Here is a 16,460-nt window from a genome sequence, read left to right as displayed (position 1 = left end):
CTCTTCTCCTCTCCCCTCCTCTCCTCTCATCTCCTCTCTCTCCCTCCCCCCCTCTCCTCTCCCACTCCTCTCTCCCACTCCTCTCTCCTCCCTCTTCCCTCTCCTCTCTTCTCTCCCCTCCCCTCCCTCCTCCTCTCCCCTCCTCCTCTCCCTCCTCCCTCCTCTCCTCCTCTCCTCCTCTCCTTCTCCCCTCCCCTCCTTCTCCTTCCTTGCTCTCCTCCCCCCTCTGCTCCTCTCCCTCCTCCCTCCTCTCCTCTCTCCTCCCCTCCTCTCCTCTCTCCTCCTCTCTCTCCTCCCCTCTTCCCTCTCCCCTCCTCTTGTCTCTCTCCCCTCCCCTCCTCTCCTCTCCTCTCCTCTCCTCTCCTCCTCTCTCTCCTCTCCTCTCCCTCCCCTCCCCTCCTCTCCTCCTCTCCCCCTCTCCTCCTCTCTCTCCTCCCCTCTTCCTTCTCCCCTCCTCTCCTCTCCTCTCCTCTCCCCTCCTCTCCTCTCCTCTCCCCTCCTCTGCTCTCATCTCCTCTCCCCTCCCCTCCTCTCCTCTCCTCTGTTCTGTAGGACCTGAAGAAAAAGAAGAAGCCGAGTAATCAAAGGTGGGTGAGACGGACATTTCTTAACACATCTGTAAACATTTTAGAAAATACAGCACTAGTGCTCTGATATGTAACACAATGAACAGATCTTTATACAGGCTGTCCTGTCACATCTGCTACCTCCACCAGGAACAAGAAGAAGAAGGTGAGCTCTGGCTCTGCCTCTGCTTCTGGTTCTGGCTCGGCTCCCTCGGGTCAGGTGGGCCGCTTCAAGAATGGCATGCTGATCCTCAGCTCCAAGGAGATCCAGAAGATCAAAAGCAACAAAAGGCGCAAATAGGTGAGTGTGTTCTTCTAGACCCCGAGTCAGGACACCTACAGGTCTCCTCTTGGGACTTAAAGGGATAGTTCGGATTATTTAAAGTGGCGTTGTACGAGGTACGTCCATCCACAGTCAGTGTGTTACCTACAGGTGGTCGGTAGCAGACAGGACAAGCTAAGCAATATACTGCTGTGCAGCAGCAAGACATATTTTAGACACCTAAACAAGTTTAATTGTACGCTATGTTTAGAATATTTTACCGCTTCACTTTGCCGACAGACTGCCCTTTCCAACGGGGAACTGAAGCTGTTATCTATGCTGGCTTCAAAGTTACCAGACTCCATTGACAAAACATACATTTTAACTTGCAGAACAAAGTAGTTGCTGGTCTAACGCTGCCTCAATCAGTTAGTGTGTTTGTGTTATTGTGTGACTTTGGTGATTTGGAACTAACCCTTTAAAACACCAAGTTCAAACAAAAACACAGACGCACTAACGGATTGAGGCAGCAGTTGACTAGCAACCCCCGTGTTCTGTGGGGTAAAATGACTGTTTTTGTCAAAGGAGTCTGGTTGTTTTTAAGAGAGCCTAGATAACGGCCTCAGTTTCCCGTCAGAAAGGGAGGAAAATACTCTAAATATAGCTTTTTTATACGTTTTGCTGCTACACCACTACATTACTTCTTCAGGTCCTCCAAACTGTGTACACCGACTATGGATAAGTACCTCATACAAATCCACTTCCAATAACACAAGTTATCCCTGAAGGGTTAATGTTTGAAATGGAGTAAGTAAAGGTTAAACATTGTGGTCGCTGAGAGGTGTCTGTGTTTATTGTTGCAGGTGAGCGATTAAATCCTCCAGGATGGGAAAACATAAAGTACCACACAAACACACAGTCAGAGATTCGGCTTCCTGCAGGACCGTTTGGAGCTGTGAGGCTGATTTCCAGAGGACTTGTCTGCAGGAAAGAATAAAGCCGTTACTGGAGACAGACTGCTGAGTCAAGGATTTAACGCTCACAGCGGCAGGACGTCAATGCACCAAACTAGAGACTTCTGTCGAATCATTTTCCATCACAGTTAATTTATTTTTGTTTTTATAAATGACCAAAAAAAAGACATTTCAGTTTCTCTTGTTTTACACATCTTGTAATACAAACGTCGTGGGCAACCAACGCACAAATGAAGCCATACAAGAGCTTAGATGCTTATAATTTCTTTGTTTCTGGCTGGGTTGGTAGTCTTCTTAGCAAACCAGTGAAAGATGACAGGGTGCTCGCCCATGCCCGTGTAAATCACTCTCAAAGATCTCAAGATAACGTAAACATTGAAAACATAGCTTTAGCATGAGCTCGTGTGTGTGTGGACGCCACACACACGGGTGAATTGTGCTTTTTCTTCTGTTAAATCCTCACGAGTTATGTTGCTAAACCACAGTTTACGGCGTTCGGTAGACAGCAACTCATCCCTCTTTTGTGGATCGTTGTATTTGATGATTTTAGGAAATCTAAAGAACCGTTTCTCTGGGTCACGAGTAGCGGTATGACCACAAGTATACACTGCGCACAAGATTGGCATTTTCTTAGATGTTTAAATACAAAGAAAATTATGAAGCGTTGCAGCAAATCACACGTGAACAGCCGCCATCTTGGTTGTGTATAGCATCCAACATGGTTGACTTCCGGTTTGGAAAATAAGCGTGACGTCACATGCACACGAAGAATTCCACCTTGTGGATTGTTTTGCCTGTTTTAGAATAGTTTTTTATAAAATAAAAAATGTTTTTACATAAGATTTGAGTCTGAAATTAAAGGTCATTAATTGCGTCCATTTTCAGCTTCATACTTGTATTTTTGTTTCCTACTAAAACCTGTTTACATGTTTTAATGTTTTTTTAAAAAGCAGATTATTTTAGCTACTGTCTCTTTAAGGCCTCCTCTCGTAAATGCGCCACTTTGAACGTGATCATTCAGGAAAGACTCGCGACCCTCCGGTTCCCAAAGCAAGTCCCTGCAGACTGAGCTACTGACGCGCATTGATTGCATTGCGAGAGAAATACGGCGCACCTTTGCAAAAGTAGTTCTCAAAGGGTGGAGATACTAAGATGCGGGCGGTGTGTTCTAAGAGCCTGCACGTGACGTATTGTTGACGCTCCAGATGTTCTAATAATAAGTGTTTCTCATAATATGACCCTAAAATAATCCAGCCTCCTTCCATCATCTGCAATCTTTTATTTCACTTTTACAAAAAAAAACCTCTTAAAAAAACTCTTAAAAAAACTCTTAAAAAAACTCTTGCCACACATAAAAAGTAAATATCAAAGCTCACAGATGTAACACACAGACACATAGGACCGATTGTACAAGGGAGATAAATGTATTTACACATGTTTACACAGAAAATACACAATATTTGACATATTTACAACAGTCACACGGAGTATATTCGTCACGCACAGCAACAGCACATTACGGAGCATTCTCAAACATTACACGTCCACAGTGAACAAACAGGAACTGTGTTTTTCTGGGTTGAAATTAACTGTAAAGAAAGACTTTGGCTCCAGACTTCACTGTGCATGTTTATCAAAACTAGTTCAGTAAAATGCATTGGTCTTTATTTCACTTTGTTTTAACGTAGCTGTCGGGTCCATATAGATTCTCATTTTGCATTATTTCAAAAGGAAAATGTATTTAAATATACAGGATCTCCTTAAAAAATGGTGAAAATATATCATTTTAAAGAAGACATCTTTTCTGTGATTCATCCTCCGCATGGTGTATCAACATATTCTGATTGGCAGTTGAACGAGAGACGTTTTACCGTACAGGATATTGAATAACAGCTAACAATCATGCAAGTGTTTGGATCAAAATGGGCGTCAACTAGGCGTTTACAATGTACACATGTCCTTTCTTTGAGAGCAACGAGCATCGACACTTATATAGTAGCTGCGGAACTTTACAGGCGTGTCAGCCGGCTTGTCGGCTTTTCTTATGGGTGCAAAATGATTCTGATACCGACCAACAACTGGCTGGTTGTTGCTATTTACTTTGCACAATCCAGATCTCAGAGGATGAACTCTTTTTGTTCATTGCACAACATTTCCTCTCGTGCCTCCTCCTCACTTTTTGCAAACATAGCTAATTAGAGAATGCAAAGTTCTGAGAAAGTTGTGGTGCGATGGCTGAAAAGCTGCTGCAGAAATGCATGTAGCTAGACTGCGTCGCTTGAAAAGCTCAAAGCTGGACTTAACTTTGCTTGAAGGAGTATGAAGACTTGGACAAATACGGGAACGGGATGAAGAGGGTGAAGTAATGAAAGGTGTGTTTAATGATCTTACGTATAGGGAGCGGGAGTTGAAGCATCTGCAAGTGTCTCAGTTGGAGCTAGAAAGGTGCAGATTTCCCTTCAGGTGTGTCTCCCTTGAACCTCACTCGATTGTCCCTCCAGGCTTCCGTACAGACCAAACCTTTATGTGGATGTCAGTTTCTGAGACACGACAAAGGACAAAATGAAGCGACAGATTTGCTAAGACTTGTTTTTAGCCATAAATGCCTTTTGCTACTGAAGCAGTTGATCCCGGTTAAGAGTCAGGAGTCGTTGTGAGCCAATAAAATATGTTTTTACTACAAGATGTCCTTACATACAGTCATGAATGAGGTAAAACTGAGTCCAGTAGTAAAAGCACTGCCAAGTAACTAGAGGGAGTTGAGTTGTTTCAGAAAAAAACATAATTTAGATGTTTTATTTTGAAAATCTTGAACGCTCCTGTTGCCTTTTTGGTGCTTTTATTTTGAAAATCCTGCCCCCCCCCCCCCCCCCCCCCGCACTTGCAAAACATGAGTTGATGGATGAGCTGGAGAGATGAAAGCCACCCACACTGGCTGAATGCTTCTTTAGACACTTATCTACACAGTGTCCACCATTAGTGAAAGCAGGAATGGCTGCAACGCAACGTTAAAGGAACGACCAACCAAAAATAGTCCTTAATGACTTCAGTTGGTTTCGTAAAAAACTTATCAATCCTCACATTTCCTCTGAATTCGCCACATCTACATCTAATCTAAACAATAATCTGCTGTCATGACCCTCTGAAGTGGAGACTCCTCTTCTTTGGCTTGATGTGATATAACAAAGTACAGTCCAGAGATCGGTCGAGTCGACATGGAGCTGAATTATTGGATATAAGACGGATGAAGCTTCAGTGCAGCGAGATGTTTAAAGGGAGTTCAACAGTTTGTGTCAGGATGCTGTTGAATGAATGAACTGCACTTAAATATGAATAAATATTCACTTCAGGTGAATGAGGTGAAACAATGAAGCTTCTGCAGTTGATAACTTACATTAAGACAATTCTTTGTATGACAAGTTTTCATTAAATGTGCTAATTTGCACAAATAAACTCCTAAATGTGTGTTTTGGATGTTTTCTTTGAAGAATTGACCAGTGCATGAAAGAAAACGGTGTTTTGGCGTGTGGTGTGTCGCCTTAACAGACAAAACTCTTTGCAAATTGCCTCCAAAAGTAAAAGTTTGCAGGTCCATAAGATATATATGTAATATCTTATTTTCTTTGTACTACATTACACTACACTACATGACTCTCATGTACAGAGCCAATTAGAAACAAATATTTTTGTGGATTAAAGGGTTAATCGTGCCATACTTCATCTTTGACCTTTGACCTTTCTTAAGCCAACCACCAACAGTATGTACAAAATGAATATTATTCATGCTTTTCTGAATAAAGCATGAACAAGCATGATTGGCCGGAGAATCGGAGCAGCGGGAGCAGTACTGCATTCGCTTTACCGCACCATTGTGACGAAAAGAGAGCTGAGCCAGAAGGCAAAGCTCTCAATCTACCGGTCGATCTTCGTTCCTACCCTCACCTATGGTCATGAAGGCTGGGTCATGACCGAAAGAACGAGTACAAGCGGCCAAAATGGGTTTTCTCAGACGGGTGGCATCCTCCTTAGAGATAGGGTGAGAAGCTCAGTCACCCGGGAGAGACTCGGAGTAGAGCCGCTGCTCCTTTGCGTTGAAAGGAGCCAGTTGAGGTGGTTCATCTAGTAAGGAGCCACCTGGGCGCCTCCCTAGGGAGGTTTTCCAGGCACGTCCAGCTGGGAGGAGACCCCGGGGAAGACCCAGGACTCGGTGGAGAGATTATATCTCCTCACTGGGAACGCCTTGGGATCCCCCAGTCGGAGCTGGCGGATGAGGCCAGGAGAAGGCAAGATTGGGGTTCCTTAGTGGAGCTGCTGCCCCCGCGACCCGATCCCGGATAAGCGGTAGACGATGGATGGATGGACCGTGGTGTCGACTGAAAGTCCTTCTCCATAGCTTCTCCGTACTTCTCCCACACCCACTGCTTTGCTTTTGCCACAGCGGAGGTTGCCGCCCTTTGAGCCCGTTGGTACCCCGCAAATGTTTCCGGAGTCCTCCCAGATAACAAAACCCGGAAGGACTCCTTCTTCAGTCAAACTGTTTCCCAAATCACCGGGGTCCACCACGATGTTCGAGGGTTACCGCGTACCCGATTCCCAGTGGTTTTTCCCATGGGTATTGGGCCCACAGAATGGATGGATGGGAGGCACCACGTAGCTTCTTCGGGCTGTGCCCGGTCGGGCTCTGTGGCAAACCTGGTCACCAGGAACTTGCTGTCGGGCCCTCCCTCTGGGCCTGGCTCCAGACGGCCCCCGTCTTTATTTTATTTTAATTATTATTATTATTATCTATCCATCCATCGTCTACCGCTTATCCGGGATCGGGTCGCGGGGGCAGCAGCTCCAGTAAGGAACCCCAATCTTCCCTTCTCTGGGCCACATCCTCCAGCTCCGACTGGGGGATCCTGAGGCATTCCCAGGCCAGTGAGGAGATATAATCTCTCCACCGAGTCCTGGGTCTTCCCCGGGGTCTCCTCCCAGCTGGACGTGCCTGGAACACCTCCCTAGGGAGGCGCCCAGGTGGCATCCTTACTAGATGCCCGAACCACCTCAACTGGCTCCTTTCAACGTAAAGGAGCAGCGGCTCTACTCCGAGTCTCTCACGGATGGCTGAGCTTCTCACCCTATCTCTAAGGGAAACGTCAGCCACCCGTCTGAGAAAACCCATTTCGGCCGCTTGTACCCGTGATCTCGTTCTTTCGGTCATGACCCAGCCTTCATGACCATAGGTGAGGGTAGGAACGAAGATCGACCGGTATATTGAGAGCTTTGCCTTCTGGCTCAACTCTCTTTTCGTCACAACGGTGCGGTAAAGTGACTGTAATACCGCCCCCGCTGCTCCGATTCTCCGGCCAATCTCTCGCTCCATTGTCCCCTCACTCGCGAACAAGACCCCGAGGTACTTGAACTCCTTCACTTGGGGTAATGGCTCATTCCCTACCCGGAGTAGGCAATCCACCGGTTTCCTGCTGAGAGCCATGGCCTCAGATTTGGAGGTGCTGATCCTCATCCCAACCACTGCACACTCGGCTGCGAACTGATCCAGTGACTGTTGAAGGCCATAAGGACCACATCATCTGCAAAGAGCAGCGATGAGATCCTCAGGTCACCAAACTGCAACCCCTCTCCTCCACGACTACGCCTCGATATCCTATCCATGAAAATCACCAACAGGATTGGTGATAAAGCGCAGCCCTGGCGGAGGCCAACATTCACGGGAAACGAGTCCGACTTACTGCCGAGTAGCCGGACACAACTCTCGCTTTGGGCGTACAGGGATTGGATGGCCCTCAAAAGTGACCCCCTCACCCCATACTCCCGCAGCACCTCCCACAGTATCACCCGGGGGACCCGGTCATACGCCTTCTCCAGATCCACAAAACACATGTAGACCGGATGGGCGTACTCCCAGGCCCCCTCCAGGATCCTTGCAAGAGTAAAGAGTTGGTCTGTTGTTCCACGACCAGGACGGAATCCACATTGTTCCTCTTCAATCAGAGGTTCGACTACCGGCCGAACCCTCCTTTCCAGTACCTTGGAGTAGACTTTACCAGGGAGGCTGAGAAGTGTGATACCCCTGTAGTTGGCACACACTCTCTGGTCCCCCTTTTTAAATAGGGGAACCACCACCGCGGTCTGCCAACCCCTAGGCACTGTCCCAGACTTCCACGCAATGTTGACGAGGCATGTCAACCAAGACAGCCCCTCAACACCCAAAGCCTTCAGCATTTCTGGCCGGATCTCATCAACCCCTGCGGCTTTGCCACTGTGGAGTTGTTTGACTACCTCAGTGACTTCCATCAGGGAAATTGACGATGATCCCCCATCAGCTTCCAGCTCTGCCTCAACCATAGAGGGCGTGTTAGTCGGATTCAGGAGTTCCTCAAAGTGCTCCTTCCACTGGCCTATAACCTTCTCAGTTGAAGTCAGCAGGGTCCCACCCTTGCTGTACACAGCTTGGATGGTTCCTCGCTTCCCCCACCTTGGTGCCGACCGAAAGTCCTTCTCCATAGCTTCTCCGAACTTCTCCCACACCCGCTGCTTTGCCTCTGACACGGCAGAAGCTGCCGCCCTTCTAGTCCTTCGATACCCTGCAACTGTTTCCGGAGTCCTACCGGATAACATAACCCGGAAGGACTCCTTCTTCAGTCGGACGGCTTCCCTGACCTCCGCGGTGTTCGAGGGTTACCGCCCCTTGAGGCACTTAAGACCTTGAGACCACAGCTCATCACCGCAGCTTCAGCAATAGAGGTTTTGAACATCGCCCACTCAGGTTCAATGCCCCCAACCTCCACAGGGATGGCTAAAAAGCTCCGCCGGAGGTGTGAGTTAAAGATCCCCAGGACAGGGGCTTCCTCCAGACGTTCCCAGTTCACCCGCACTACCCGTTTGGGTTTACCAGGTCTGTCCAGAGTCTTCCCCCACCCCTTGATCCTACTCACCACTAGATGGTGATCAGTCGACAGCTCCCTCCCTCTCTTCACCCGAGTGTCCAAAACATGCGGCCTCAGATCAGATGATACGATTACGAAATCGATCATTGACCTTTGGCCTAGGGTGCTCTGGTACCACGTACACTTATGAGCATCCTTTTGTTCGAACATGGTGTTTGTTATGGCCATTCCATGACTAGCACAGAAGTCCAACAACAAACGACCGTTCGGGTTTAGATCAGGGAGGCCCTTCCTCCCAATCACGCCTCTCCAGGTGTCTCCATCGTTTCCCACGTGTGCGTTGAAGTCTCCCAGCAAGACTACGGAGTCCCCTACTGGAGCCCCTGCAGGGCTCCATTCAGGGTCTCCAAGAAGGCCAAATACTCAGAACTGCGGTTTGGGGCATAGGCACAAACAACAGTCAGAGTTTTCCCCCCCATAACCCGAAGTCGTAGGGAGGCGACCCTCTCGTCCACCGGGATAAACTCCAACGTAGCGGCGCTCAGCAGGGGGCTAGTGAGTATCCCACCCCGGCCCGACGCCTCACACCTTGGGCAACTCCGGAGAAGAATAGAGTCCAACCCCTATCCAGGAGTACGGTTCCAGAGCCAAGACTGTGCGTGGAGGTAAGCCCCACCAGATCCAACTGGTAGCGATCCACCTCCCGCACTAGTTCCGGCTCCTTCCCCCACAGAGAGGTGACGTTCCACGTCCCCAGAGCCAGCCTCTGCTGTTGCTAGTTTCCTATTCCAAGAGCCAAGACCAAAATGGCCAGATTTTGAATAAACTAAATATGATCAAAACCAACAAGGACATTTGACACCGGAGACTAAATCAAAAGAAATAGCTGACAAAATGAAGACTGAACTCAAGATACAATTCTGATACTGAACACATGTTTTAGATAAGTGCAGGCTTCAGCAGTTTTCAGGAATAGAAATAGAAAGTGTAGATTATGTAGGAACATTATTGCAGGAGCACGACAGAGGGGAAATGCAAACATTGACTGTGTGTGATCTGTGCTGCTATAACTACCTCCTGCAGAGAAACATTCAACTGCAAAACATTTCACTTAGCTGAAGCCCTCTGGCCTTCGTCTTCCAGAGAAGAACACAGCTTTACTGACTGATCAGTGCTCCGACACTAAAGGGCAAGTTCAAGAATGGATTGTGCGTCGTCTGCACCTGCTGTCTGCTCGGCTTCAAGGTCCCGTTCACAAAACATAATATGCAAATGATACATGTTTCTATAGTTTGTTGTCATTCGGCTGTATTCGTAAAGTCGCGATAAATTAGCAAGTATTTTTTGCTTTTATCCTGCTTGTACCATGAGCTTAAAATGAACGGTAAAGAAGACGAAGATTGTTTGTTTCTTGAGAACGTTTTGGATCAACTTTATGAGATTGGTAAGTGCTGTTAGCTCGGTATGCTAGCTTTACTAGCATACTTTAAAGGCTGGTGTTGTCAGTTAATTCTGTCTTATTTGTTTAACCGTGTATGCGCTGGCACAATATGACTGTTAAAAGCAAAAATGTTGTATTCGTTGTGTTGCTTATGATCATTTTACTCAGTAAAACGATTTAATTGACGTTAATGTTAGCCAATGTTAGCTCTATCGCATAATAACTTACATCCATGGTCACCTTTCTCTAAAGGGAAAGGCTTTGACTCCTGTCACAGACTCCCTGCAGCTGAAAGTGTCTCTTCTGAATGTCAGATCACTGGCTACCAAATCTTTTTGGATTAATGATATAATAGTTCAAAAGAACTTGCACTGTATGTTTGTAGTTGAGACCTGGTTAAACAACATTACTGGTGTGGCAATACTGACTGAGACATGTCCTTCAAACTATAAATACTATCAGGCAGTCAGGCAAAATAGGAAAGGTGGAGGGATTGCCGCTATCTTATCAGCGTCGCTTGTATGTAATGACATTGACCTGGGTGAATTTACATCATTTGAATATCTTGCTATTGAGCTTAAAGCAGAATTATCTTTGCTCATCATCACATTGTACAGGCCACCAAAATATTCAGCACTATTTCTAGAGGAATTCTCTGAGCTGATTTCACTCAGCATCACTAGATGTGAAAGAATAATCCTGCATGGAGACCTAAATATTCACGTAAATAAGAAGAATGATCCCAAGACTATTGAACTTGAAAAGTTACTAGACAGCTATGATCTAAAACAAAATATCAGTGAACCCACTCATCAGCATGGTAACACGCTAGACTTAGTGATAACGACAAGGCTGGACTGTTGGCAATCGAACCCGGGTCTCCTGCGTGGTAGGCAGACTCTCTACCACTGTGCTACCCAGGGGTGATAGGCTCAGATGCAGAGACAGACACAGGCTCGGAGTGGGTTAGAAAAGGAGTCTTTACTTTTAGAGCAAACAGGTGGCAGGACAAAACTCAAAATACCTCCAGACAACTAACAGGTAAAGTCTGAGCAAAAACAGGATCAACAGAGGATATACGAAAAGCAGGCAGTAAAAGGATGTTAAGAGCTAAAGAGCAAAAAGGCAGTCAACTTAGGAACTCGAGACAAGGGCACAAAAACGGACACTTCAAGAGACGGCTCAAAAACTCACAAACTTGGGCTCCGGCAACAATTCAAGACTCAGCAATGAACAGAAGAAAACAGGCAGCTTATAAAGGCTAGCAAACAAGGAACAGGTGCAACCAATGAAACAATAAAGACAAGCGCATGACACACAGAAATGAATGGTGGCGACCCCACATGGTCCAAAGAGGAACTGCAGCCCAAAAACCCTGACAGGACCCCCCTCCCTATGAACGTCTCCTGACGTTCCCACACGGGCGATCAGGGTGGCTCTGGTGGAAGGCCTCGATGAGGCCCGGATCGAGAACATGCCGAGACGGGACCCAGGACCGCTCCTCAGGACCATAGCCCTCCCAGTCCACCAGGTATTGAAGGCCCCTCCCCACCCGGCGAGAATCCATTAGGCGGTGGATTGAATAAGCAGGGCCACCATCAATGATTCTTGGGGGCGGAGGGGGTTTAGCTGGAGGAACCAAAGGACTCTTGGCGACAGGGCATAGGCGAGAGACGTGGAAGGTGGGATTGACCCGCATGGACCGGGGAAGTTGGAGACGGTAAGCCACTGGGTTGATCCTCCTCAAGATCTTGAAGGCCCCACGAACCGTGGCACCAGCTTGCGGGACTCCACCCGTAGAGGAAGATCTCGTGTCGACAGATAGACCCTCTGCCCAGGACGTCACGGTGGTGTAGGTCTGCGGCGGCGGTTGGCATGACGCTGGTACTGGCGTGCGGACCGCTGCAGGGTAGACCGGGCCTTGCGCCAGACCCGCCTTGCGCCAGACCCGCCTGCACCGTCGGACAAAGCTCTGGGCCGAGGGAACACCCACATCAGTCTCTTGGTCAGGGAAGAGTGGAGACTGAAAACCAAACTGGCACTCGAAGGGACTGAGACCTGTAGCAGAAGAACACAAGGTATTATGTGCATATTCAGCCCAGATCACAAACCTGCTCCATGATGATGGATTGGAGGAGGCCAGGCATTGGAGGGTGGTTTCCAGGTCCTGATTTAGCCTCTCAGTCTGACCATTGGACTCAGGATGGAACCCTAAGGAGAGACTGACCGTAGCCCCAATCAGCTTACAGAAAGCCCTCCAAAACTGCGCGGTAAACTGGGGCCCACGATCCGAGACCACATCCAGGGGGAGACCAAAGAACCTGGCACACAGCCTCGGCGGTCTCCAGTGCCAAAGGGAGTTTGGGCAGGGGAACGACCCGACACGCCTTGGAAAAGCGGTCGACAATAACCAACATGACTGTGTTTCCCTGAGAGGGGGGAAGGCCTGTAACAAAGTCCAAGGAGATGTGGGACCAGGGCCGCTTGGGGATGGGTAGAGGGTGAAGGAAACCATGAGGCGGGGTACGGGCGTTCTTACTCTGGGCACAGCCAGAGCAAGCAGCAACAAAGGACCTCACATCCGCATTCATGCCAGGTCACCAGAACCGTCTCTTGACAAACTCCAGAGTCCTGCGTGCTCCCGGGTGGCTGGTAAGGCGTGAAGAGTGCCCCCACTGCAGAACTTGGGATCGCACCACAGTTGGGACAAATACCCGGTTGGAGGGTCCATTCCCGGGGTCTGGCTCCCTCTTCTGGGCCTGGCGAACCAGTGACTCGACTCCCCATCGGACAGGAGCCACAATCCTCGAGCTCGGGAGGATGGGTACTGGAACTCTCTCACCATCTGACCTGTGAAACAGTCTAGAGAGTGCATCAGGCTTCTGGTTCTTCGAACCGGGGCGGAAGGACAAAGCAAAATCAAATCTATTAAAAAAAAGAGCCCATCTTGCCTGCCTGGGGTTGAGACGTTTGGCCCTCTGAATGTACTTGAGGTTTTTGTGGTCGGTCCAAACAACAAAAGGGTGTTGGGCCCCCTCCAGCCAGTGGCGCCACTCCTCCAAAGCCATCTTGATAGCCAGGAGCTCACGATCTCCAACATCATAGTTCCTCTCAGCAGGTGAAAGGCGAGCAGAGAAGAAGGCACAGGGATGGAGTTTGCCATCAGCCGGACGCTGGGAGAGCACAGCCCCCACTGCCACATCCGAAGCATCCACCTCAACCATGAAGGGGAGGGAGGGGTCAGGTAAGGTAAGGATGGGGGCGGAGGAAAATCTCCCCTTCAGATCCTGGAAGACCCGCTCTGCCACTGGAGACCACTTAAAGGGGGCAGATTTCTTCTTGGTGAGATCGGTCATGGGGGCAGCAACAGCATTGAAGTTCCTGATAAACCTCCTATAAAAATTGGCAAAGCCAATGAACCGTTGTACCTCCTTGACCGAAGAGGGTTGGGGCCAATCCTGGACAACTTGAGTCTTCTTGGGGTCCATGCTGAGACTCGACTATCATCACTCGGGGGGGTCATGCTCTCCTCTATCCGTTCCTCTCCTCTCCCCTCCTCTCCTTTCCTTTCCTTTCCTTCCTGTCCTCTCCTCTCCTCTCCTCCTCCTCTCCTCTCCTCTCTCTCCTCTCCTCTCCTCTCCTCTCCTCTCCTCTTGTCTACTCTCCTCTCGTCTACTCTCCACTCCCCTCCTCTCCTCTCCTTTCCTTTCATCATCTCCTCTCCTCTCCTTTCCTCTCGTCTACTCTCCTCTCTCCTCCTCTCCTTTCCTCTCCTCTCCTCTCCTTTCCTCTCGTCTACTCTCCTCTCTCCTCCTCTCCTTTCCTCTCCTCTCCTCTCCTTTCCTCTCGTCTACTCTCCTCTCTTCTACTCTCCTCTCCTCTCCTCTCCTCTCTCTCCTCTCCTCTCCTCTCGTCTACTCTCCTCTCCTTTCCTCTTGTCTACTCTCTCCTCTCTCCTCCTCTCCTTTCCTCTCCTCTCCTCTCCTTTCCTCTCGTCTACTCTCCTCTCTCCTCCTCTCCTTTCCTCTCCTCTCCTCTCCTTTCCTCTCGTCTACTCTCCTCTCTCCTCCTCTCCTTTCCTCTACTCTCCTCTCTTCTACTCTCCTCTCCTCTCCTCTCTCTCCTCTCCTCTCCTCTCGTCTACTCTCCTCATCCTTTCCTCTTGTCTACTCTCCTCTCGTCTACTCTCCTCTCCCCTCCTCTCCTTTCCTTTCATCCTCCTCTCCTTTCCTCTCATCTCACTCTCCTCTCTCCTCCTCTCCTTTCCTCTACTCTCCTCTCTCTTCCTCTCCTTTCCTCTCCTCTCCTCTCCTTTCCTCTTGTCTACTCTCCTCTCGTCTACTCCTCCTCTCCCCTCCTCTCCTCCTCTCCTCTCTCCGCCTCTCCTCCTCTCCTCTCCCCTCTTCTCTCTTCTCTCCCCTCTTCCCTCTCCCCTCCTCTTGTCTACTCTCCCCTCCCTCCCTCCTCTCCTCTCCCCTCCCCTCCTCTCCATCTCCTCTCCTCTCCCCTCCCCTCCTCTCCTCTCCTCTCCTCCTCTCCTCCTCTCCTCTCCTCCTCTCCTCTCCCTCCTCCCCTTCCGTCTTCTCTCTCCCCCTTCCTCTCCTCTCATCTTCTCTCACGCATCCCCATCCTCTCCTCTCTCTCCTCCTCTCTCTCCTCCCCTCTTCCCTCTCCCCTCCTCTTGTCTACTCTCCCCTCCCCTCCTCTCCGCTCCTCTCCTCGCCTCGTCTCTCATCTCCTCGTCCACCTCCCCTCCTCATCCCTTCCTCACTCTCCTCCTCGCCTCTGTCCTCTCTCTCCTCCCCTCTTCCTCTCCCCTCCTCGTCCTCTCCTCTCCTCTCCCCTCCTCTCCTCTCCTCTCCCCTCCTCTGCTCTCATCTCCTCTCCCCTCCCCTCCTCTCCTCTCCTCTGTTCTGTAGGACCTGAAGAAAAAGAAGAAGCCGAGTAATCAAAGGTGGGTGAGACGGACATTTCTTAACACATCTGTAAACATTTTAGAAAATACAGCACTAGTGCTCTGATATGTAACACAATGAACAGATCTTTATACAGGCTGTCCTGTCACATCTGCTATCTCCACCAGGAACAAGAAGAAGAAGGTGAGCTCTGGCTCTGCCTCTGCTTCTGGTTCTGGCTCGGCTCCCTCGGGTCAGATGGGCCGCTTCAAGAATGGCATGCTGATCCTCAGCTCCAAGGAGATCCAGAAGATCAAAAGCAACAAAAGGCGCAAATAGGTGAGTGTGTTCTTCTAGACCCTGAGTCAGGACACCTACAGGTCTCCTCTTGGGACTTAAAGGGATAGTTTGGATTATTTAAAGTGGCGTTGTACGAGGTACGTCCATCCACAGTCAGTGTGTTACCTACAGGTGGTCGGTAGCAGACAGGACAAGCTAAGCAATATACTGCTGTGCAGCAGCAAGACATATTTTAGACACCTAAACAAGTTTAATTGTACGCTATGTTTAGAATATTTTACCGCTTCACTTTGTCGACAGACTGCCCTTTCCAATGGGGAACTGAAGCTGTTATCTATGCTGGCTTCAAAGTTACCAGACTCCATTGACAAAACATACATTTTAACTTGCAGAACAAAGAAGTTGCTGGTCTAACGCTGCCTCAATCAGTTAGTGTGTTTGTGTTATTGTGTGACTTTGGTGATTTGGAACTAACCCTTTAAAACACCAAGTTCAAACACAAACACAGACGCACTAACCGATTGAGGCAGCAGTTGACCAGCAACCCCCGTGTTCTGTGGGGTAAAATGACTGTTTTTGTCAAAGGAGTCTGGTTGTTTTTAAGAGAGCCTAGATAACGGCCTCAGTTTCCCGTCAGAAACGGGAGGAAAATACTCTAAATATAGCTTTTTTATACGTTTTGCTGCTACACCACTACATTACTTCTTCAGGTCCTCCAAACTGTGTACACCGACTATGGATAAGTACCTCATACAAACCCACTTCCAATAACACAAGTTATCCCTGAAGGGTTAATGTTTGAAATGGAGTAAGTAAAGGTTAAACATTGTGGTCGCTGAGAGGTGTCTGTGTTTATTGTTGCAGGTGAGCGATTAAATCCTCCAGGATGGGAAAACATAAAGTACCACACAAACACACAGTCAGAGACTCGGCTTCCTGCAGGACCGTTTGGAGCTGTGAGGCTGATTTCCAGAGGACTTGTCTGCAGGAAAGAATAAAGCCGTTACTGGAGACAGACTGCTGAGTCAAGGATTTAACGCTCACAGCGGCAGGACGTCAATGCACCAAACTAGAGACTTCTGTCGAATCATTTTCCATCACAGTTAATTTATTTTTGTTTTTATAAATGACC

General features: G+C 48.8%; 1 long non-coding RNA gene across 1 annotated transcript; it reads left to right on the top strand.

Annotated features, from left to right (window-relative positions):
• Window positions 1-531: 531 nt before the first annotated feature.
• LOC115028930 (uncharacterized) lies at window positions 532-1,754 on the top strand. Its single transcript, XR_003834600.1, has 3 exons — window positions 532-587; window positions 717-867; window positions 1,692-1,754. It is a non-coding gene; the product is annotated as an uncharacterized LOC115028930 (long non-coding RNA).
• Window positions 1,755-16,460: the final 14,706 nt, after the last annotated feature.

The sequence above is a fragment of the Cottoperca gobio genome, chromosome 24, assembly GCF_900634415.1.
Source record: "Cottoperca gobio chromosome 24, fCotGob3.1, whole genome shotgun sequence".
Taxonomy (NCBI): domain Eukaryota; kingdom Metazoa; phylum Chordata; class Actinopteri; order Perciformes; family Bovichtidae; genus Cottoperca; species Cottoperca gobio.
The sequence above is the reverse complement of the archived record's forward strand: the minus strand, read 5'-3'. Positions and strand labels throughout refer to the sequence as shown.